Consider the following 24,461-nt stretch of genomic DNA (forward strand, 5'->3'; position numbering starts at 1 on the left):
TCATATTATCCCCACAGTAATCTTCAGTTGTCCTTAGAGTGTTTTCAAAGCATCTGGAGTAATTCACACTCATCCTGATTTTGTCAAGTACTATTCCTTCAGTTGCCAAGGATCATCACTTAATTGTGGGTTGAGGTTTGGTACAGCAGTATAGTATATACTTGCTTTCTATCTTTACAAATCTATGACATCTAATAACACAACAAAAACATTTCACTTTCAGCAAAAACCTCGCCAATGAGAAGGTTGCAGGATTTTCTCTTGGAGGGTGTGCAAGACGTATTTGATGAAAAGATATCTGTGATTAATACAATGCTGAGTTCATTGTTTTTCTAATATCCTGCTTCTCTTTGCCAACACTGAAAAAGAGGTTAAGCTTTGCATGACTGTGCAAATGTACTACTCAGAATGAAATGGCTTCTGTGCCTACTAGAGTCATAAAAAGTGGAAAGCATCAGTGAGGCTAAAGGAGACTTTGGATCAATAATCAACATCCATATTTAATTATAAACTATATAACAGAGCACACAGTGATATGTGGTTTTATATACAAAAAAATTATGCTGAAATACATAATGGATGATTATGTGCTCACATATGCTTTTTCATGAACTAATAAAGAATAATCAGCCCAGAAATGTAAGGGACTTCCAAATAATTGAAAAGAACATATAACATACCTGCCGATGAATTAAATGAATCAAAGCCTTCAAGGAGAACTGCTATACCATCAATGTGTAATGGAGCTCGCTTGCTACAGCCAAGAATATTTCATCACAAACACGCCATCCTTGCCCCCTCTTCTGGCTATTCAGTTGTCTACTGATCAGACACCCTGCACCCACAAGCCCAAAGAAAGTGAATAAATTAATGTTGATGAGGAATGCAGTCAGTGAAGTGACATCTCCTGCAGAGATAAAATACTGCACTGCAGACTCAGAAGAAAGGCTAACACCCGCTGCCCTCCAACCTCAACAACTGGGGAACCTGGCATGGGCAATTATTCCCTGTCTATGACAGAACACCAGAGATGGATTTGATTTTGAATCATCATTACCATCAAAAGTATATGCTTAACAGAGTCAAAATCCAGTTTTTTGCCTGACTGCTCAATCTGCAAGTACTGCAAGTCCTTCCCCCTGCTCTACCATGTCAGAAATGCAGTAAGTATAAATATGGTGACATTTTCTAACAGTTTGTCACTTTTGTTTTAGTGATCGAGCGTCTGACGCGACTTCCATGTCCATGCTTTTTACGATCTTATGTTGGTGGGTGTTAGAAATAGGGTCTCTAGTTGGCAGAGGTATGAACCCTGTCCAAGTAGACACCACGGTCCTAGTAAGGGTAAGTCAGATGTCCTTCCTGGCAGAATGTTCTTGGTTCCAGTAGAGTTATGATTTGGTGGGTTTTGGGTCATGTACTTATACCCAAATGTGCCTTTGAAGTAGCGGAGACTTCATAGAGGCCTTTGAAGATCACAAGATCCCTGTCATTCTTTCATAGGTCCAGACACTCTACAAAGGTTTATGCCTCCCTTTGTGTGGGGCAAGACACAGCCTTATTCAGGTGCAAGTGAGTCATTGCTAAGCCCCGCCTTCCCATCAAGCCAGCTAATGGCCCATTAAGGCCCAATAAGTCACATCTAAACAACCATTGTGTGTGATCATCTAGAGGGAATGCACAGAGCTCAGCTGTCACCAACCCCAGACGTGTATTCACAGACAAGCAGAGGCACAGAATAGTTAAAGTAAGAAAATGCCAACTTTCTAAAAGTGGCATTTTCAGACTTACAATTTGAAATCTGACTTCACCACAAGTTGTGATTTTAAATTGTGAGTCTTGAGACACCCAACTCCAAATTTCTATAGCTTTCCAATTGAAAGTTGCACTTAAATGCTGCTTCAATTTAACCCCTATGGGAGATAGGCCTTGCAGTAGTGAAAAACAAATGTAATAGTTTTTCACTACCAGGACATGTTAAACTTAGTAGTACATGTCCTACTTTTTAAATACTCTGCATCCTCCCCTTGGGACTAACTAGGGACTACCTTATCAGTGACCTACATGAAATAAAAAGGAAGGTTTAAGCTGGGCAAGTGGGTGCCCTTGCGAGGTTGAAATGCCAATTTAAAATTGCACACACCGGGACTGCGGAGACAGGCCTGAGATGTGTTTCAAAGGCTATTGTAGTGGTTGGCACAACCAGGGCTGCAGGCTCACTGGTAGCATTTAATTCACAGGTCCGGGGCACATACAGTGGACTTTAATGGGGTCCTACTAGTAAATTAAATATGACAATTGTGGATAAGCCAATGTTACCACATTTTAAGGAGAGAGCACAAGCACCTTAAAACTGGTTAGCAGTGGTAAAGTGCACAGAGTAATACAGCCAACAAAAGCAAGGTCAGAAAATAAGGAGGAGGAAGGCAACATTTAGCGGTGACCCTGCAGAAGGTCCATTTCCAATAGTGGGGATCCTGTAGCAGGAAAGCAAATTCTGTGTTTTCCTGTGACGAACTTAAACTCCTCAATGGTCAGCTTTGTAGGCTCGAGGAGCACCTAGAAGTGTCCTCTTAAATGCTTTCTGGTCCCTACATTTGTTCCTGGATTAGACCTTTCTTTTTAGAACTGTGAATCATCACTTGTGAAGAAAAAGACATGAGTTTGAAGATGGCTGCCAGAAAATCTCTGGTCTACTTCTGACTGCTGCACCTCGATCAAGAGTACACAAATTCCTCCAGATCCCAAGTCAACCAATCCTCTTCATTGCTTTAAAAATACAGGGGCATATTTAAGAAAAGTGGCGCTTCATATGATGTAGTGACACTTTTCCTGCACCCCTTAATGCACCCCTCTCTCCACCATGCATGCGCTGTTTTTAACATATGGCGCACCATGGCGATATTTAGGGAACTAAGGTCAGCATTTTTTATGCTAGTTTGGTGCTTTGCAGGATTAGTGTCAAAATTATTGATGCTATTCCTGCAAAGCACCTAGAGGCATATTGAAAACAATGGGAGCCACGTTTTAATGTCTGCTCTGTGCAGGTGATAAAAATGCCCCAAAAACTGTGCAAAGAAATCTTTTAGATTTCTTTGCACAATTTTTTCAGCCACTCTAACGAGGAACGCCCCCTTGCATACGTTATGTCTGGCACAGGCATAATGTGGTACAAGGGGTTACAAAGTTGCGCAAAGCATGCATTGCGTCACTTTGTAAACATGGCGCAGCATTTTTGGCAATCTAACGCCACATAAGCGTCAACACAATGTAAACAAATGTGTTGTTAGATGGCGCTAGGAGCTCTTAAATATGCCCCACAATCCCTTCATTAAACCTAGTCAAATGTAAATATTACTTTAAGAAAAACAAATTAATTGTAGTAAACCTTAATACAATGATAATATAGAACAACATTAATAGAGAGGCTAAAGTCAACAAAATGTACATTGAATAGTTAATCATCTACTCATAAACAATAAACCTAATCATGGTGCTAAATTCTTTCCAACTTGCACAAAATCTAATATGATCTGCAAATTAAACTGTAAAATGATTGAGCATATTTTGTTTAATCTCCCAATGTCCAATTCTGCACATCTGCCCTTTTTGCTCACAGCCCAGCAAATCCAGGGATGAAGTAGGAAGAGCAGGAGGTCTCTAGAGACCCCAAACTTCCCACTGACGGCCCCCAACTCATTTCATTTAAACAAATGATTTGACAGACATAAATATTCAGAATAATGTCTGCAAAAGATTGAAGCCCTGTTACCATGCTCATGACGGAGACGAGGGGAGTGGACTGTGCACTCCCCTCAGTGTGCATGTATGTTTAGCTGGCTGTATAGGGCCGGCCAAACACACATATGCGCACTGTGCTCTCTCCAGCCCAGCACTGTGTTGCCGGGCTGGCGAGAGCAGACGCAGGCTCCCAGTCTGCCTAGGAGCGCCATGGCTGGGTGGTCCCAGCCAATCCTAACACTGCTCTGAGCAGTGTCAGGATTGGCCGCAGGACAGGCTGGAAGCCTGTGCCTGGAGTGACAAGGGAAATAGGAGCGGCAGCGGCAACAGACCAGGTAAGTTTTTATTATTTTTTAAAATTACTAAATGCCCCTCCTCACGTGTCGTACCCACCCTGCCCCTTCAGAGCGCAGTGAGCCACGACTGGCAACCATATTTGTGTTGTATAAACGGGATATTATTTTTGGTTCAACTGTTTGACCATGTATGAGAAGCTCCTTGCAGCTGGATGGGCGTTCAACTGATTTTTGGCCTTATGCCAAAGAGGGATCCCATGGAGAGGAGTAACTTAATTAAGGATATTATTTTCGGACTTGATCTCGGAGGAGACGTTTTTCATCACTGATTGCATTGCAGTTTTTTGTGTGGGTCCCCTTGTGCTGGATGTGAATGGCCATGCTGAGTTACTTATAATCCTAGGTGTACTTGTGGATGTCTCAGGGATCTGTAATCCCTGGGAACTGCTGTGTTCTAGTGTATTTGCAAAGACACGCAACTGGCTATTTGACACAACAGATTTCAGAATTTTGTTCGTTAAAGATTATATGTAAGATTACTGGATGATTTCAGATGCCAAGTTTCAACTTGCTGGGTCAAATCTCAGATGTTAGCCGAGGTCAGATTATAATATCCTTCTCCCAGTTGCAGCAATATACGTACCCCCAACTCAGTTATCGAGTAGCAAACTTGCACCAGTGATGGATTGTTTTTATTGTATTGTAATTTCATTTACATAGCACTCACTACACCTGACAAGGGGATGAAGCGCTTTACGTCGGTCAGCAAAGTGCGCCAGAAACCTTAAACATTTCTCAGCTCTAAAACCTAAAGCGGTGTAAAATTCTTGCAATATTTTATGTTGTATATATATAGCTTAGTGATAAAGCACAACGGGGTGTAGACAGTTTTACTGCAATCATTATTAAAACATTCTAATGTAAAATCGATCATGCTATCCCTTCAACAATATAATGACACACACAATGAGCACTGCTTTAAATAAGCCCTGAACAATGTGCTTTTAGTCTCTTGACTGCTTTTGTGGTCTTTTAGGGCAGACAGGAACCTCGTGTACTTAACGACTATGACGTGTATGGAATACTTGGTGAAATGATGTGTCTCCACTTATGCAGAGACAATGAATAGAGCCGCTATTTTCCAGTAGTGGGTTTGAGCTCTGAAGTGCTTTCAACAGAAAGCGACATTGAATGGCCTTGTCTTTAGTGTGACATGTTTTGTTACTTTCCAGACATCATACCGCATACCTAGAAATGTTACAGTTAAAACCTGGCTGTATAAAATGACTTTCCATAAAGCGAGCACTGCATCAGAATTCACTCTAGAAAATATATTGCATTTATCCGTCACAATACAGTACAAGGGCCCCTTGCAGGCAAACTAGATGTAGGAGGATTGCAGACTTACCAGTGAGAACATGCGACTAAAAACTCTTTCCCATTAACTCTCAGATGCTCTCTTTCCAATATCACCAGAAGATGCAGTATTTCCTTGCATCCAACAAAGCATGGGTATGCATTCACTGTGGTATATTATAATTGGCATATTTCACAATACAGTAACAACGGATTATTTGCGTGGATAATAAGTCCATTAGCCTGTTTCAACAGTTTATCTTTAAAATGTCAAGGTATCAAATGGAACTCGGAGTGGTATTTGTGACTAACCATATGATCACTATGGTTTCTATAAGTAGTCAATGCTAATGGGAAATGTACAGCAGTGTCCTATTTACAAAATAAATCTTATGTTCTGTTCTTCAACATTTTTCATGACATGCGCATGCTGCAATGTTTTCATAATATAATATTGGTTCACCTGTACAGGTTTTTATAATTTCTTGTGAAAGCAGAGATTAATCGCCTGAGTGCAGTTTTTTTACGATGGTCTATGTCCTTTTTAGGGCTGATAACTGCAGTTTACTTTCTGCCTTCTTGGAAATAATATAAACAATGATTTATAACACTTATGCAAATGGATACTGTATGCTAGCCCCATCTTCTCTTGATCTATTGGAATGCAATTCTCCTTTGCTCATGCCACAGTTACAAAAGTATCATACATAGAGTGTGACTATTGGATAAGCACCACTCAGCTATTTGTTAGTTTCCAGAGTATTCTCTTATTTGTGAGATAAAAAGCCACAAACATCCTATCACCCAGTGTCTCTCTCTTTTTCTATTGAAAATGGAATCCCACATGTGTGGCTGGGCATAGAGCCTGTGACTCTTTTTTTGTGACCATTCCTGTCTAGGTCATTTGGCCCATCCACAAAATTTATCAAGAGTGTGGGAATACTAGATGTTAGGATTTTTTTGGATCCCCACAGCTTCCAGAACTTCTATAATAATGTGAACCTTTAGCCAATATTGCAGGTTTTCAAGGCCTTCTGTGTTCAAGATATTGTGGGAGCTACACGAGTCACATAACCCTGGGCTTCACTGTGTGTCTAGGTTTTAAAAATGTCCAGGCTTGGTAGGCTTTCTTTCATGGAAACTGAGTTAAGGCCTAAACTCCGCAGTGACACACATAGGTATAAAGAAATGTTGATTTTACTTGGTGAAACATGATGTCTCTAAGCCGCATTTTGTTGTGCTTTGTGTCATTGACACCAGGTCCGGCCGCACAAGTGGGGTACCGTTTTATCTGAAAACATTCATGGACACGGAATAGTAGAGGATTTGTTCTAAACCAATTGGATTTCTTGGAATTATTGGCTTCCAATTTGAAGCCAGTTTTGCAAAAGGCTGTCTAAATCTGATGATAGTTTGGCTAACCCCAAATACTAAGCTGCACACAAACCACAGTTCCTAACCTCAGGGCCTTGTGCACATTTCAGAAACACATAGGTTTCCTTAAAGCCCATTTTTCATTCAGTATATTTTACCATTTGAATTGCTTTATGGTCAGTACATAATGAAAAGTGTTATAAACTGCAATTGAATTATTCACTTTTGGTACCACGTGTTTTTGGAAAACCTACAACATTATATATCCCCGAGAATAGGAGAGTCTACTGGGCATAACAGTATTTTGCTTTTGTAAATTTGCCACCATTGCAAAAACTGTAAGTTAAATACATTGTCATCAATGTCTAATTTTTCAACTGATTTTTATTATGTTTTTATTAGTTTCTTTGATAAAACCGTGAAGAATCTAATCAAATGACCCCTTGCAGAATTTCAAATGTTGTATACTCTTCAGAAATGTACACCTTTCCAAGATCACCAATTCCACCACAAACCACAGGTAAAATACAAAAACTGTAGTAAAGAAATGTTTTGATACAACTCTGCTTGTTCCTGGAATCGGGGAAGATGATGGTCATGGCACATCAAATCTTTTGGTGATGCTATTTTTTTAAAAGAAAACATACAATTCATTGCAACTATTTTCCAGTGTTTCTCCAAAAACTTAGCACTTAGCCATAATTTGGCTATTTCCATTGTACATTACAGGGTGATCCTAAAACGCTCAGCACCTAGAGAATCCAAAGGGTGTTTCAAAAAGGACACAATATGAACATGGATATTGTTAGAAACTGGGGCCCATATTTATACTTTTTTTAGCGCCGCATTTGCTTCATTTTTTTACACAAAAGTGGGGCAAACTTACAAAACACCATTATATATTGTAAGTTTGCGCCACTTTTGCGTAAAAAAATGACGCAAATGCAGCGCTAAAAAAGTATCAATATGGGCCCGGGTCTCTAGTTGTCAGGTATGCACCCTGTCCAAGTAGGGGCCACAGTCTTAGTCAGGGTAAGTCCGTCATGTTATAAATTAACCTGTGTTCACCCTCTGGTAACTTGGCACAGAGCAGGCAGGCTTAAAAGTTAGGAGGCAATGTGTAAAGTATGTGTGAAGCACTTGAAACAGCAACACAGTGAAAACACCACAAAAAGACTCTACAGCAAGTTAGAAAAATAGGTTATATTTTTATGAATAAACAAGACTAAAATGACAAAAATTAAATGAGTCAAGATATTAAGTTTTAAAGAATATCTGCAAATATAGTGCTTAGGAACTCAAAGTGCCAACAGGGGCTCTCTGGCTACGCTAGATCGTGGTAAATCCAAAAGATTAGGCTGACTACAATATAGAGTAGGCCGGTGACTGGGATCAGTCTTGTCCCACTGAAAAATTGCCATCTATGGAGGGTTACATCGACATCGCAAATACAATGCGAGGATCAGAGGGGATTATGCTAAGGCAATGCATCAGTTCTGATCCACGCAGTCAGGGATGCATCACTGTGGGGCTGCACAGTCGTCGATGCAATGTGCTCAAGCAGTGGTGAGCTGTCCAACCCTTTGCAATGAAGGCGATGTGTTATTGTCGGGAAACACAGCTGGTGATGTGAAGGAAATCTGTTGGGACTCATGGTGATTTGCTGGTTCCAAGCCATGCAGTTGATGCTGCAATGTCCTTGTCCTCAATGGCAGTGGTGATGCAGCGGCATCAAGGAGAGATGTGGAGATTCCGATCGGCACAGTGACAGTGATGCATGGATTTCTGTAGACACAGCTGCAGAATCCACTTCCAGGGGCCCAGAACTAGGTTGGCACCAATTAGCATGGTAGGATACACAGTTGGCAGAGTCCAGAAGATGTAGCACAGTTGAGTGATGTTGTTGATGTCCCTGAGACTTCAGAACAGGAGGCAAGCCAGCAAGCCCTTGGAGTCACTTTGGTTCTGGGGATGTAGAGATGCAGGTCCAGTCTGTCTCACTCCCAGACAAGGAGTGCAGCGGGGCAGGCACAGCAAAGCAGGAGTCCAGCAATGTCCAGGAATGTGACAGCAGACATTCTTCCTGACAGAATGTCCTCGGTTCCAGAAGTGTACTGATTTGGAAGGGTCAGAAATTGAGTTCTTATACCCAGTGGTGCTTTTGAAGTGGGGCAGACTTCTAAGAGGCCCCTAAAGTGCATGAAGTCCTTCCCTGTCCTACTCTGGCTTCAGACACACAATAGGGGGTTATGTAGCCCTTTATGAGGGCTCATTACCCAGCCCATTCAGGTTTAAGTGTCTGCTCCCATCCTGCCCAGAATGGGCCATCAACACGCAGAAGGCCACTCAGCCACACCCAAGCTCCCTTTGTTGGTGGCTGTCTGGAGGGAATGCACAAGAGCCCAGCTGTCACCCATTAAGACGTGTGTTCAGAGACAGGCAGAAGAGGGTTAATTTGCCAGGACGACATGGCAATTTAAACCGCACACATAGGTTGTGCAATGGAAGGCCTGAGTTGTGTTTACAGGGCCACTGAATTGGATGGCACAATCAGTACTGCAGGCCCATCAGTAGCATTTAATTTACAGTCCCTGTAAATATGTAGTGCACTTTGCTATGGACTTATAAGTAAATTAAATATGCCAAATTGCAGATAAGCTAATGGTATCATGTTTTAGGGAAAGAGCACGTGCACTTTAGAACTGGTCAGCAGTGGTAAAGTGCCCAGAGCCCTAAAGCCAGCAAAAACAAAGTCAGCAAAAAGTGGAAGGAAAAGGCAAAAAGACTGGGGATGACCCTGCAGAAAGGGCCATGTGCCAACAGATATGTTATGTGAAAAAAAGTTATGAAGGTCTAAGCGTAAAATACCCCAAATATCAAAAAAGGCTTAGCACTTGGGGTGAAAAAGCTTCAGCAGCTAAGAGGTTGTTTAATTATTTATTACACATTTAGGTTAAAGTGCTTCACAATTTTACTAGTTATAGGTTTAAAATAAATACATATGTTAAATTATTATGCATTACTATTTTGCATTATATGTTTATTATGTTTTGTAAACTTTAACAAACATTTTACATGTTTCATTATACTTTCACATAGGGAGATCTACCTGTGTGTGAAACATTACAAGCTGTAACTTTACCCTTGTAAATCCTGATGTGTGAGGCTTCATTGTGCCTCCACATCAAAGTAACTTTTCACTTGGAAACAGTGAATAGCACAAAAGGGTAATGTTAAAACTAAATAGAGTAGTGGATTTATGAGTTAGTAAATTTAGTCATATTTAAATTTACCTTTGTGAACAAATATATCTATATATTCTTTTTGTTCAAAATATTTTACTGACCTTTTTGTGAGATAGGATACAACACAAAGCAAAACTAATGAAAAGGGGGAAGGAAAGGAGGTTACAAAGTATAAATCAGTAGATGACATGCTCATATTGCAAATTGGTTTACAGATTTCAACATTGATTGTGTGTTAATAACTAGAAGAAAGAATATAGTATATAGGCATACTAGAGGAATAGCCATACTAATACAAAACACATGTAGAGCCGTAGCATGTCTATAATGAGGTAGGTTGTCTAAGAGTCTAGGATGGTAAAAAATGGGGGGAAAGGAAAGGATGACATGTCCATTTGGGGGAAGCAGGTTATTCAATAGTAGTGGCAGTGCGAAAAGTACATATAGTTGTAAGAGTGTACCTTGGGAAATACTGTCATACTAATGGTGTACAGACAAAGAGGTCCAGGGTTTCTCAAACATGGGTGAAGGTGAGGTCTGAGTATTGCCTTTCACTTGTATAAGATGTGTGCTTCTTAAATACATAACCCAAGTCCACCATGTATGGTAAGACACGTTTTTGTTGGACTTCCAATCAATTAATATTACTTTTATTGCGATAGTAAGTAAGAGGTCTAGCAGACTGAGATCTGTCATTGAGAGATCAACTGGAGGTTCCATAAGAAGTGGACTCAGAGTCACTGTCGGGAATGATAGATTTATTTGGCATTGAAAAATCACTTCTAATTGAAACGACATGTCTCACCCGTAATTGCATACATTGGGGCGTGTGAAGAACATGTGTTCCTCATCACCAGTATCAGATTCACATGACCAGCAAGTATTAGTGTTTAGCTGGAGTCCAGTTTGAAAAATGTGTTATAAAAATGTTGTCTGAAGAATAGCAGGGGTGAGTTTATGCTTATACATAACTGGGCACCTGGTTTTCCAAAAAATTTCTAGATCAGCCTTTAGGGGAGACATATACAGAGCATTTTGCACCAAAGGGGAAGTACAAGGTAGTTTGGAGGTGTTAATGAGTTTGTATAGTTTAGAGACTGTGTGGCCACCTTTTAGGAGTATTTGAAGTTTAGGAAATATTTGGGATTGTTGGATAAGAGGGAGTTTCGAAATCTCTGCTTTGATAGAAAGAAAGGGATTGAAATACAAGTCTGAAAGGTTATGTGTAACTTTGAGAGTGTTAAAGATAGGGGTTCTTTGTTTCAATCAGCTTTCCGATACAGAACCCCTAAATCAACCAAAGCCTTACTTAATAGGTGCCTAAAGACTGCATAATCCCACTTTCTTCTCCCCACCACATAACTCCTTTTCGATGCTAGATTGCCTCTTCGTTAACCCATCACTCCTACATTGTACTTCCACTACCATCAAACCGATCACGATCTCACATAACGCTACCTTATCATTGTGCCTATAATCCTCCTTGCGCAACCTAAACCTAAACTGTGGCATTTGAATCTGGAAGTTTTAGAGTATCTATCAGAGTACTCCAAGAAGAAAATGTTCACTTCATTAGCACAAGCACTCAGTATCTTATGCAGTGACATTAAGGGACGCGTTCAAATGTGTTATGAGAGGCCAATTCATTACCCCCATGGCACATAGAAATAAGCTGATCAAATTGACACTTGGAAATCTATCCACACAAATAAAAGCTACAGAAACCCTATACAGACAGACCAATGATCCATCTTTCAAGACAAAACTAAAATGCCTCAAATATGAATTCAACACTTCAGTTAGTAAAAGGGCCAACCTATGCATGCAAGCGCAGAAGGGCAAACAACTCTTATCTCACAAGACAGGTAAATCCTTAGCTGCCTATCTTACATAAAAAATAAAAAAAATCCATTGTGTCTATCAAAGACGATCAAAACAAGATCCATACCTCCACTGATGAGATTATCATAGTATTTCAAACATTCTATACCAAATTATACACTCCTTCAATTACCACTACAGTGGACACATGCTTAGACTTTCTGAATGCCCAACCCATCAAACAGATCTCACAATCAGACAAGCAGAAACTGGCAGCCCAGATCTCCAGGGTTGAAATATTACTCACCACCAAATCAATCCCTTCTGTATAGGCTCCTGGACCATATGTTCTCCGAATTGAATTCTACAAAACCTTTCCAGTCTATTCCTGAGACTTTGAGGAACACACTAACACACTTCGCTTCTTCAGGAAAAGTCACAGGCTCAGCAGCCGAGGCACATATTGTAGTAATTCCTAAAGAAGGGAAAGACCACTCAGACCCAAAAAATGTTGGGCCCATTTCCCTTATAAACATAGACGCAAAATATATGCTAGAATTCTAGCTTCTCGCTTTGCCTCTCTCATTCCCATTTTAGTACACCCATCACAATCTGGTTTTAATAAAGGCAGTTTAGCCAGGGATAATATCTGACTTTTCTTCCATGTTATAGAAAAATCCTCCAACTCACTTTCTATGGCTTCCACAGCCATCACTTTGGATGCGGAGAAAAAGTTTAATAAAGTCTCCTTGCTCTTCCTCAAAGCCCTTTTACAGTGACATGACCTAGGACCGGTGTTTATAACTATGATTATGGCCTTGTACCACAGTCCAATCATTAGGACAAGGAACAATGGTCCCACCTATCAACAATTCCCGCTTCAAGAGGGTACTTGTCAGGGATGTCTCTTATCACCACAGTTTTTTCTGTTAGCAATTGACACTTTACTTTTATTACTTAATGAGAACAAGGCCATTCCGGGTATTCCTTTTGGGGGCAGACAGTATAAGACGGTGGCCTATGCTGATGATATCTTGAGTTTTACTGAGCAACCAGGCTCAGCCATCACAAATCTTCTATCCGATATTGCCATATATGCACAACATTCAGGTTATTCCCTGAGTAGAGAGAAGACAGAGATACTCCCTTTAAACGTTCATTGCCATCCCAATATAGTGGGCTCATCCAGCTTTCGATTTCAACAGGCTGGCGGAAAAAAAATTGAATTATTACCATGGCGGTTACCGCCATGGTCATCCGCCACTTCTCCGATCCGACCGCCAGGGCGTAGACGACCGCTGGATTGGAGACTTGGGTCTTCAGCCCGGGGGCCATCACAAGACCACCGGCGGTATTACAACCCTGCTGACCGCCATGGATTCCATGGGTTTGGGAACCGCCATGAAATCCATGGCGGTAAGCACGATCAGTGCCAGGGAATTCCTTCCCTGGCACTGATAGGGGTCTCCCCCACCCCTGAGTCCTCCCCCCACTCCCACCACCATCCTGCCACCCCCAAAAGGTGGCAGGAACCCCCTCCTCACCCCTCCCCACCCCAACATAGAAACACACCCCCACCCTACATGCATGCAGACACCACCAACACACATACCCACACACACACCAGCAAACATGCCAACAGACACACACACAGTCATACACGAACACCCACATACAGATATGCACACATTTCCAGACACACAACACCCCGCATGCATACACGCACTCACACACCCCCTCAACATACTCACACGCACACCCCCATGCACGCACACAACACACAACACCCTCCCACCCCCTCCCCTAACGGAGGATCAACTTACCTTGTCCGTTGATCTTCCCGAAGGGGACAGGATCCATGGGGGCTGCTCCGCCACCAGCACCCCTTCACCTGAACACCGCCACGCCAAATCACGGAACGTGATTCGGTGGGCGGTGTTCTAATGACAGGGTGGTGGAGGTGGAGCAACCTCCACTTCCCCGCCGACCGCCAGTATGGCTGCTGGCGGCTCTCCGTCCGAAAAAGGATGGAGGGCGGCCAGCAGTCATAATTCGCCGAGCGAAAACCGCCTGTACTGGCAGTCTTCAGCACGGCGGTTCCTCGGCGGTCTTACAAAAAGACTGATGAGGTCAAAATGACCACCTATATCTTGATACAGCACTCATAAATTTCGTCTTCAAGAAACCCAGTCACAGGCCCTATACGCAACCCAGTGATAAAAGTCAGTAACATTGTGTCAAAAGGCCTATTACTTTATGCATGGCTCATGCGCTATTTGGACAATGTGCTATTCCATGCCTTAAGTTTCATAAGAAGGATAACTTTTCCAATCTGTTGGACCTTTCTGATGTAAAGTATCCAACAGTCTCATCAAAAAAATTTCCTTTTGTAGAAAGCTTTTCTTCACATCCATGCTTGGTGCAAAACTAAAATTTCCATTGTGGTTGGATTCGTGAAACTGCACAGCTACTGTGGATATAACACAGTTTTTTCTCAACTTAGTTTTGTGTTCTGTGATGCTTAGCATGAGTATTCTCTTTGGTTTGCCTTGATATAACAAGCTGCATGGACATTTCAATGAGTAAATACAATTCTTTGTGTTACAAGTGCTAGCGCGCCTGTGAACCTTTTGGATCGCATGGAATGTTCTAATCATGTAGTGACTAATGGCATCAATAATCAGCAAAACCAATTAATAACATTTAAAATAATTACAACTAAAACCACCAATTCATGAATAACCACAACTCAATAAGCGTTTAACAATTTATTTTTCCGTATTAGTTACAATACTAAGTCATCAATGCTAGATCAAACTTTATTTAATTCTACACAGAATTAGTTCATTAATCACCATCAATACCATAAACTAATCGAAACTGTGGAAACACATATTAGAATACTCCATCATAAGCCAATAAAGATAAATACACCACATTAATAGCAGAGTTCAGCAAGTAGTTTGCCAGTCATTTGTCTGCTTTCAATCGTCACCCCTAGAAAACCTACCTAACCCAGATTAGCATTAGCATGGGAGGCTTCATGCAAAACAATTTAGAAAACATAATTTGGAAAAACATCTCACTATGAGAAAAACTATAAAACAGCGTAGTTGATACCTAGGAGAAAAGGCACAAATTAATCAGTCACGTTGTCATTGCTACCTATCCACGGAATGGATCAGTAACAAAGTCAGTCTTCGCCTTCAGGTCATCAATTGATCAGCAACGCATCAGGCTCTCAAGAGTATGAGCCAAATGACAGAATCTACTGACGTCATCAACGTATCACCCTTATTCTCCCGCATCTGAAGCTTTAGCCCCTTGTCATGACTTTTTATTGGAGTTTTTCAGTCCATCCCCCTATTTCCTAATTGGTCGGTCAGTCAGCAGATATGTCTCTAACTTATAATATTAATTTTTCAAATCCATGAATTTTAATATTATTCCTTTCACAGCACACGGATTTGTCCACTATACGATGTCCTAATCATCCGGCTCTTCAGGTATCAAAATTGTTGCATGTTCCTTTTCAGTGAGTGCTCTCATTGTTCAATTTCTAGCAAAGTACATTTAGCCTACTCTACACATAATTGTATCAATTTGACTTCATCATCTCCTGTCTGTCAGTACATTGCAGAAAATTCTAGCTAAGCAACTTTAAAATCAGGTGGCTCAAGGACAGGTCATGCATCAGCTTCTCTGCAGTGCGTTAGAATTTCAGCTCCTTCTGTGAGGCCTGGAAAGGACTAGGCCTTAACCTCAGCTAAGTTAACAAAGCATAGGTTATACATTTTAATATAACATACTACTACATTATTCTTTCACATTTTCATTATTTCACACATCTTTAGTTATCTTAGTATAACTTTGTATAAGTGGCTGCCACTCCCCGTGGTCACAATTTCAAACGTGCACTTTATTTTATCTACAATTAATTTTCTCTACGATCTTTCCATTAATCAAAACACATAAGCATTGATTAATAATTTCTAATCAGCATATTTGCGTCAGCACAAGCCACTCTGCAGTTTAATTTTATGTGTGAGCCTTGTGCGGAAGGAAAGCAAATGGCCCTGAAAACAGATTGCTGCTATGTACATAGTTTCTGCAAGGGATAGCCCCTGTGTATTCACCTTTGACTGATTTGGTTATTTGTTCCTCGTAAATAACGTTTTTATGTCTGCGGATCAGTAGTATGCAAACAGAGGTAGTTCCAGGTATAGGGAACCAAAAACATGTTCTATTTGTAATATTTCCCATCAGTTGTTTATTATCCTTTTAATGGCTCTACTGCTTAGTGGACAACTAGAAACAAATGTGAAATGTGGGTTGTTTTGCAAATTTAGTATGTAACTGTTGTATTTCATTCTTTTTTACTCACTTAATAGCTTCTGTAATTGCATCATCAGGGTAACATATTTTGATGAATCTCTATCGGTATTCCTGTTCAATGTGCTTGTAACTTTCAGTCTCAGAAGTGATTATCTTTAGATGTGTAAAATGTGAAAAGGGTAGATGTTTTTGAGTAAATCAGGCTGGAAACTCAGCAAATTTAGCACTGTGTTTTTAATCTGCTGTCTTTGCTGAAAATGTCAGTGATGACGGCCATTTTTATAAGTCACCAGTACATCAAAACATGGTACTCCTTTATTGCTGATGTTATGGCAGAACTTTGTATATCATTTTTGTTATTTGTTTCCATTATATTGCTTGTTTGTTGTTCATGGATACTGTGCAAAAGTATTAAAAAAAATATAAATGTGTCACAAGCAGAAAATCAAACCTTTTCCTCATCCACTGTTGTTGTGAATGTACTCTTATTTGGTACTGTCACCAGTATTGGAATGTCTTCTTTGTGGCCATAAAAACTCTACCATATATCATGTAATAGTTCTCAGCTTGAATTAATGTATGGGTAACAGAAGTCCCTATGATGCACGTCATCAAACTGTCCGATGTTTTTGTGGTAAAATAGCCCCAGCGGCATAAGGCAAGGCAGCAGTTTCTATAATGAACAGGAGTTAGATGCCATGCTCATATAGCTTTAAGGTTACCTATGTCCATTTGTATTCTATGATCAGTAAGATAGGCGTCTAAAAGGTGACAGTGGTAACCTCCAATAAGAACGTCTCTCTTTTCTTGTACAGGAAATGGTCTCTCAGATGCTGCCAGACGTCTATAACATGCTGTTGATGTTTGTATTTGGTCCTGGAGAAAATTAGAATATCATTCAGATATATCATGACAAGAGCATAGTAGAACACTGAAGATGTTTTTAATACGTACTGAAAAGCAGCGGAGCCATTGCACAGACATAATGGATATGCTGCATATCCATTATGTCTGCGCAATGGCTCCGCTGCTTTTCAGTACGTATTAAAAACATCTTCAGTGTTCTACTATGCTCTTGTCATGATATATCTGAATACATTTATTAGGGAGATGTAACACCCCAAACACCACCACCAAATCTACATCCCTGCTAATCATTACATTACATGGTACAGCCGCGGCCAGAAGCGGTGTACCGCCGACTTTCCGCTGCCCATGGGAATCCGCCATGGACAGGAAGGCGGTATGGGGTGTCGTGGGGCCCCTGGGGGCCCCTGCAGTGCCCATGCCAATGGCATGGGCACTGCATGGGCCCCCGTAAGAGGGCCCCACAATGAATTTCAGTGTCTGCTTTGCAGACACTGAAATTCGCGACGGGTGCAACTGCACCCGTCACACCTTCCCACTCCGCCGGCTCCATTCGGAGCCGGCTTCCTCGTGGGAAGGGTGTTTCCCACTGGGCTGGCGGGCGGCCTTTTGGCGGTCGCCCGCCAGCCCAATGGGAAACCCAGAATGACCGCCGCGGTCTTTTGACCGCGGTACGGTCTTCTGGCGGTTCTGGCTCCCGCCGCCCGCCAAGCTTAGAATCAGCCCCACTGTCTTTTAAGTAACTCTAACATTCTGCATTGCTATTCCTTCCTACTGCCCACTAAGCCCTATCCTGCTCTGCTTCTCAAATAATGTTTTACCATGGTATGCCAGATAATTGTAGGGAAATTTAAAGCTCACACCACCCAATCCTACCGACCAAGCTTCGCCCTGATGATTAGGCTTTCTATTTCTCCCGAAATCTCTCCAGAAGGGACCTTTTGCTTTTTTTTTAACGGGATCAGTACTCTTTCTTAATAGTTCTAACCCATACAGTTGCCTAAGCCTCCTGAATTTGTAGGAGTCAAAAGTGTGAGTGGGCCTCACAAAGTGGTCAATATGACCAGAAAATAGTAATGTTCACTAGTAAACTCTTTTGTTGTAAGTATGTGCAATCTTGGTTCTACGTCAAGAACTAACGCTCGCATTTCCGAGCCAACAGAGGCAGTTATTAATTAAGCAAATGTCCTTGTTTTCAACAATATCGACACAGCCCTACCCTCCTTATTTTATCTTTTTACTCGGCTGTAGGGAGTATCTGTAACTATCTAATCTTCATGGGTTCTTCCAAGCTTTCTGGAAACTTAACTTCGCTTGCTTTAATCAGAGGTGTCCTGTAGCTATTCCAATTCTCTCCCATAGGTGTTGTTTTTACATTTGATCTGTTTGTAGTGCTAAGCGTATGAGACTGTTAGAAACATTGGGTCAGTTTACTACTAGTGAAAAGACATCTTTCCATTCTTCATGAAAACATTGGTAGAAGGCAAAGATGCCACTTTATCCACTGGCCACGATTCTGAGACCAGTTGATTGTACTGACCAATACAGTTATTCAGATTTCTTGACTCTTGTCTGAAAGTGAGGAGTCTGACATGGGCATCTAGTTTAGCTTGGCATTTTTCAAAGATTCTCTAAAATGTTCTAAAATGGGGATAATTTGACAACTAAGGACTATTATTGCTAAGTAATGCAATAGCACCTGTAGTCTCATTATTTGGCCTTTTTGAGGGCTGTGATTGGGGGACTGCAGCTGATCCTGCCTAGAAGGAAAGCCCTTCCCTGTTGGCCTGTCTCCATCTATTCCAGTCTTGTACTGTGCCTGAGCTATGGCCTTTAACAGATTAACATTGGACTCCATGGAGGATATGGGTCAGGCAACGTGTCAGCATTTCACTGGATTTCGGATCAGTGATTTCAATGCAAACCCTTCTCCAGTTTCAGCTAAATAAGACCTTTAATAAACTCCAGAATCTGAAGTGACTGTACAGGGGAAAAGGGCTAGTTGAGGAAGAGAAAAAAGAAACACTACATAACAGTCCCAGACCTTTGGTCTTGGGAGAATGTACTGATGGATGGTTTGCGAGAAGGAGCCCAGGTCCTAATGGACTGACTGGTAAAGCCTACAGTCCAAACTAGGTACATTATTCTAAATATACTTCTGTACAACAGGGTAGAGTGTCTTATGAGCATTAGTAGCATGACTTTCCTGGTTATGGAAGCAAATTGACTAGCCTTGACTAGCCTCTAATATACAGGATACAGTTTGTGAACCAAATACACAGGTCCATCTCCATTAGTCGGGATGCCGGGAGCCAGGATGCCTTGGAGTGTTCGAAGCTGTAGCAAGAATTTCTTAATAGCAATAAGCAGAGTTTAGAATCCGTCGAAGGAACGGTTAACCTAATGTGCCCTAAATACTCAAGAGAACCAAAGGTGATGTGAAAAAGGTGCAAAGAATTTCTGATGGACCACTGCCTGCTTTGAAAAAATGTTTTTGCATTGCATGCATTCACAAAGGAGAATGGGTCCCATGGGGACCCCTTCCCCTTTGTGAATGGGTTAGCACCAGTTTGAAACTGGTGCTAACTGTGATTGTTTTGTGACCGCATTCTCGGTCACAAAACAATCATATATTGGACTGTGATTCGCAATTAAGAAGGGAACGCCAATTCCTAAATGCAACTCAACAACCCTTTCTGCAATTTGGTAATGTGATTACCGAATCACAAATTTGCATTGGAAAAAGCTTTTTTCTCATCGCATACAGCCCGATTCTGTGAATCAGGCCATGTGCTTCATACATGTGGCCTTTAGTTCTACATCAATGTATACTGGATAGCTTCCACAAGAATGCCTTTCATATACTCACTTGCTAAATCAAAATGTATCCTGGATTGCTTAAGTTTCTCAGTTATCTACAATTGTATACTACAAAGAAAAAGGAGAACTATATTAATTGCGAAACAGTTAGTTTGCACAAATACTTCCATGTTAAAAAAGCATCCAATGTTTCAAACAGAGAGATCATTGCTTCTAGCAGATTAAAGATGTATTTGTATCTCTTCCTCTGTATTTATCCCACAAGGAATGTTAATTTCAATATTGAGAGTATAATGTGACGCTAGATGTCTCAACATTAGTTCTCTGTCTCCTGTCGCGTAGACTCTCATTATTTTAATGAGACTACTGGATTTTGAGCGGCAAAATCGCCCGTGGTGTGGGAGACTAAGTCTAACCCACCACGGGTGACACCTGTCGTTCCAATCCGGCTTTTGCTCCAGCTAACAAGCAGTGCCTCATCTCTACCCAAGGATAGTGATGATTGGGCAGCCAAGCGCATTACATACTTGGCTTCTCAGAGAAGTTGTGGTCACTCAGGTCTCATCCGTTTCTCTCATTTACAATCCAGAAGCAGTATATGTTTCAAGAAGGAGTTTAATAAAACAACTGCATCTTAGATAGCAAAGCATGAGCTGCAATAACCAGGACGACACAACATGACAGTATTAGAATTGTGATGAGAAGAGTCAAGCATAAAAACAACGCTATCATATTGTCACTATAATCAATGGATTAGCTCCTACCAAGGCTAAGGTAGAGCACAGCATGTTAAACTCTAATTCTGCCCTTCAGGTTGCCCTGGGAAGACATCAACCCCCATACCTGAGCGAAGGCCTGCGGTCTGTGTTAGCATCTGTAGCAAAGCATTCAGCGATCAGCATACAGTCGTGGTTCCCTGGCCGGAATCTCCCTCTAAATTGTAAGGGACAAGGAAGTGTTTTTATAATAACACAGCTGATGTTCTGAGAAAATGTCACTACGTAAGGATGTGTGTTTTCTACGAATGATGGAGACTAAACTTCTACCAAAGTTCACCGGCAATGTACTGTGCTGTAGACTTGGAAGAAGCACAGAGTGATCAAGAATGTCTTGTTTGAGAACAGAGTGCTGGCATAGGCAAAAACATTTAGATAAATGGAAAATAAAACAAGACTGTAAAAATTTTATTGTAACAAAAATAAGACGAAGCTGAATAAATTATATCTAGGTTAAAGTGCACAGCGGCCTAGTGTGTTAAAATAACGTGCATGGAGCTATAACTAAAATGACTACACAACAATCCAAGAGGTACAGTTCTATCAATAGCAAAGCACTTTAGTAATTTACTTCTTCCTTGATTCTCCTCATGAATACATTGGACTACAGCAGTGGTTCCCAAACTTTTTTGGCCCCCGGCTCCCTTTATCTATTGGCCGTTGGCCACGGCTCCCCATTATGCTACTTTTTCTTGGCAGGTGGGGGGATATAATCCTGGCCTCAGGAATACTTCCATTTTTATTCCCAAAATGATTGGGATAAAGCTGTTGAAGGTATTATAATCGCAGATGTAACATAACTATCTGAAGTTGTTTTATTAAACAACTGTTATAATTTTGTTAAGTCAGAAAAAATACTCTTCAACAGTGGGGTTTCCACATGAAAAAATTGTTTAACCACTTTTTGCTTTAAAGCAATTGCCTCTAGGCTTGGGGCTCACTCCTGGGAGCCAAGTGGACAGGGAGATGAGTAGGGAACGACATAAATAATTCTCATTGGTACCTTACATAATATCACTGCAGTCAGTTGTTTTCAGTGTCCTGACATTTGGTGTCTTGCGAATGAATGTCAAGATACAGAACACAGGGCTCAGATATCACTATAATAAACTATCTTTTTATATTTCAAGAAAAACATACTGGCCACTTGAAATGGAAATATAAATGTGAATGCACTCAGTAACCTAAAGTACCTGTTTGGTACTGAAAAGTGCAATTTCTCTCCCATTAAAAGTATTGACCACTTCAGAGAAGTCCAAGTACTAGATATTTCAATTTGAAGAAGTGAAGGTACTCTGTACTGGATAGCGCCATTTAAAGGACTGGTCTGTGATTTTCTAACATAAGAAAGTAAAACATATCCAGATAGTGGATGAATCACCAAAGGCCTAACCCAGCAGAACACCACAAAAACACTGGATGAATTCAAAGAGGCTGCATCTATTGTTAAATGAAGAGTATTAAAAATGTGTGTATATTAAGTGGATGGCAAGAGGCTGGTCAAGCGGTGCCATTCAACCACACTGTTACCTATTATTGTTAGAAAGAGCAAAGACGGGGTAATAAAGGTGTTTATCCAATTAAGTAATGTGTGAAGCTTACTATTTAAATCTGTATCGGCCTCTCGACCAAACAATACTGAAATTAGACCAGATTTATAAGCTAAACTTCTCCAGTGGACACAGTTACTGGGTTAAAAATGTTTCAAAATTAATGTACACCCCAGACAACTCCAAATCATCATGCAAGCAGTTTACCGTCACCAAATGTAAACTAAACTCTCTTTCATCCTACACATTTCCCAGCTAATAAAATAAAAACTTGCCTGAAACCAAAGACTCTTTCCTGCTGACTCAGGCCATTATGCTACACTGGCAACACGCTGGTGCCACTATCGTTGTTTCACAGAGCAGCACACGTTTACACATACAGCAGAGAGAAGTAGGCAACTGAAGGTGGACGCTTATTAGCAGTGACTGGCGACAGCCTAAGTAAGTGTGGATAAGCTTAGTGGCGCAATTGCAGGTTCAAGAGAGCACCTCCTGTGCATGACAACTTCCACCAGATAGGAATGAGTAGATCTGGTTACTTAAACTGGAGATATTACTTAAAAATAAGACAGGCCCTGACGGTACCAGATAAACAGAACTTAGAGTTGTAATTTCCCCAAACTCCTGCGCTCAAAGCTGTGCACACTCAAGTGTGCTCTCCAACCCAGAGGCTCTCACTGGTCAACATTTTGGGTAAATGTAATCCTCAGATTGCCAAGTGTTCGGCTGTCGTGCTTCTAACCATCAGCCAGTTCTGGTAATGTATCCCAGCAGAATGTTGTATTATGGGACATGTATTTTTTTTTCATTACAGTTGTGCGCTGAAAACCCCTGGCAACAAGCTGCCGTCAAATGAGATGTGCTGACTGGCTGAGGGTTTCAGACATGGCACTTTTGGCCCAAGTGCTGTTTTTTTTATTACATTTGCTAAACAGTACCATCACTGACCGAACAGCGTTCATACCCACCATTAAATCAATTCTTGGTTAAACTGCTAATCTTAATTACTGCCCAGTGACGGAGGCTAAAGCTAAAAACAGTATTAGTGGAAGGATGGTTAGTTCACGATCATCACAAATACGAGTAATGTGTCGACCAGTGATCTCAATTCTCTGCACTTATTCACGTGCAACCCAAGCTCCACTGAAACAATTAAAACTATCAGCAGTCATTAGAACTCTTGCAAACTCTTCCTCAGATACAGGGCATCAGAGGCGGGCACACCCCGGGATGTGGAAACTTTATAATTTCCATTTACAAACTGAATTATTTACCTTGCACTGAAGGGAACCAGGTTGTTTCTGTTTTGAACCATATAATTTGTGTTTCTGGCACCCACTGATGCATCTGTTGTTTGTGATCTTGTTCACAGTGCCACCTGGTGGATAAATCACTGCATTTAATGTCACCAAGTTGTTTAAGAAACCTAATGGTATAATCTGTTTGTAAAGCCAACATGATTCCGATTCCTGTAAACGTAGAGGAATTAACCTTATTTAAACGCTAAATGCATGTGTCAAGCACGTCCCATTCGGGTTCTATGTGTCTTGCACAGAATCCTTTCTGCTGGCATTAAGCGAGCTACTTTGCAGCCCAAGTGGTTCTGAAACTGTATGCTTGGTGTAATCTGTTCACAGCGCCCCTGGATAGCTTTGTTGGCGCACCAGGGTGCCGCGGCGCACAGATTGGGAACCGCTGGACTACAGGATAAGGCTTATCATTATTTTTGATGGCCCTTTTTCTATATGTGAAATTATAGGGTAATGCTATCCTCAATCAACATATCTGATTTTAAAACTTCTCAGTGATTAGCCACAAGGTTGCTGATTCATTTGGGCTTGCAGAGATAATAGGCAATCACTTGTATCTCCTCAGTACCATTTCTTTCTTTATTTTAAATTTTTCCATATAACATTTGTTGTCTGGACAACCACTCACTTTTAGAACAGCCCTATCCAGGGCCCACCATGAATATCCCTCTCTTTAAATCTATGTATCATCTTCTGATGTTCGCTTTTATGTGCCTGACTCTAATTTGCTTCCCCAATGAAATAAACTACTGTAGAGCAATAGGATGACTACCAGTTGTGTGAAGCATAATACTGAGACAAAGGGAAATACTAAGAGTTTAAGGGCCATATGTACGAACACTTTTTCCGATAGGCACAGAATGGGTAAAAACCTTTGCTACATCTGGCCCTAAGAGTTTTGTGGCATACATTTACCTTCAAGTCCAAAGAATCAATCTCTGTATTGCTTATAACAGCTAAGAAATGTGAA

Source organism: Pleurodeles waltl, chromosome 2_2, assembly GCF_031143425.1.
Source record: "Pleurodeles waltl isolate 20211129_DDA chromosome 2_2, aPleWal1.hap1.20221129, whole genome shotgun sequence".
Classification (NCBI taxonomy): Eukaryota; Metazoa; Chordata; class Amphibia; order Caudata; family Salamandridae; genus Pleurodeles; species Pleurodeles waltl.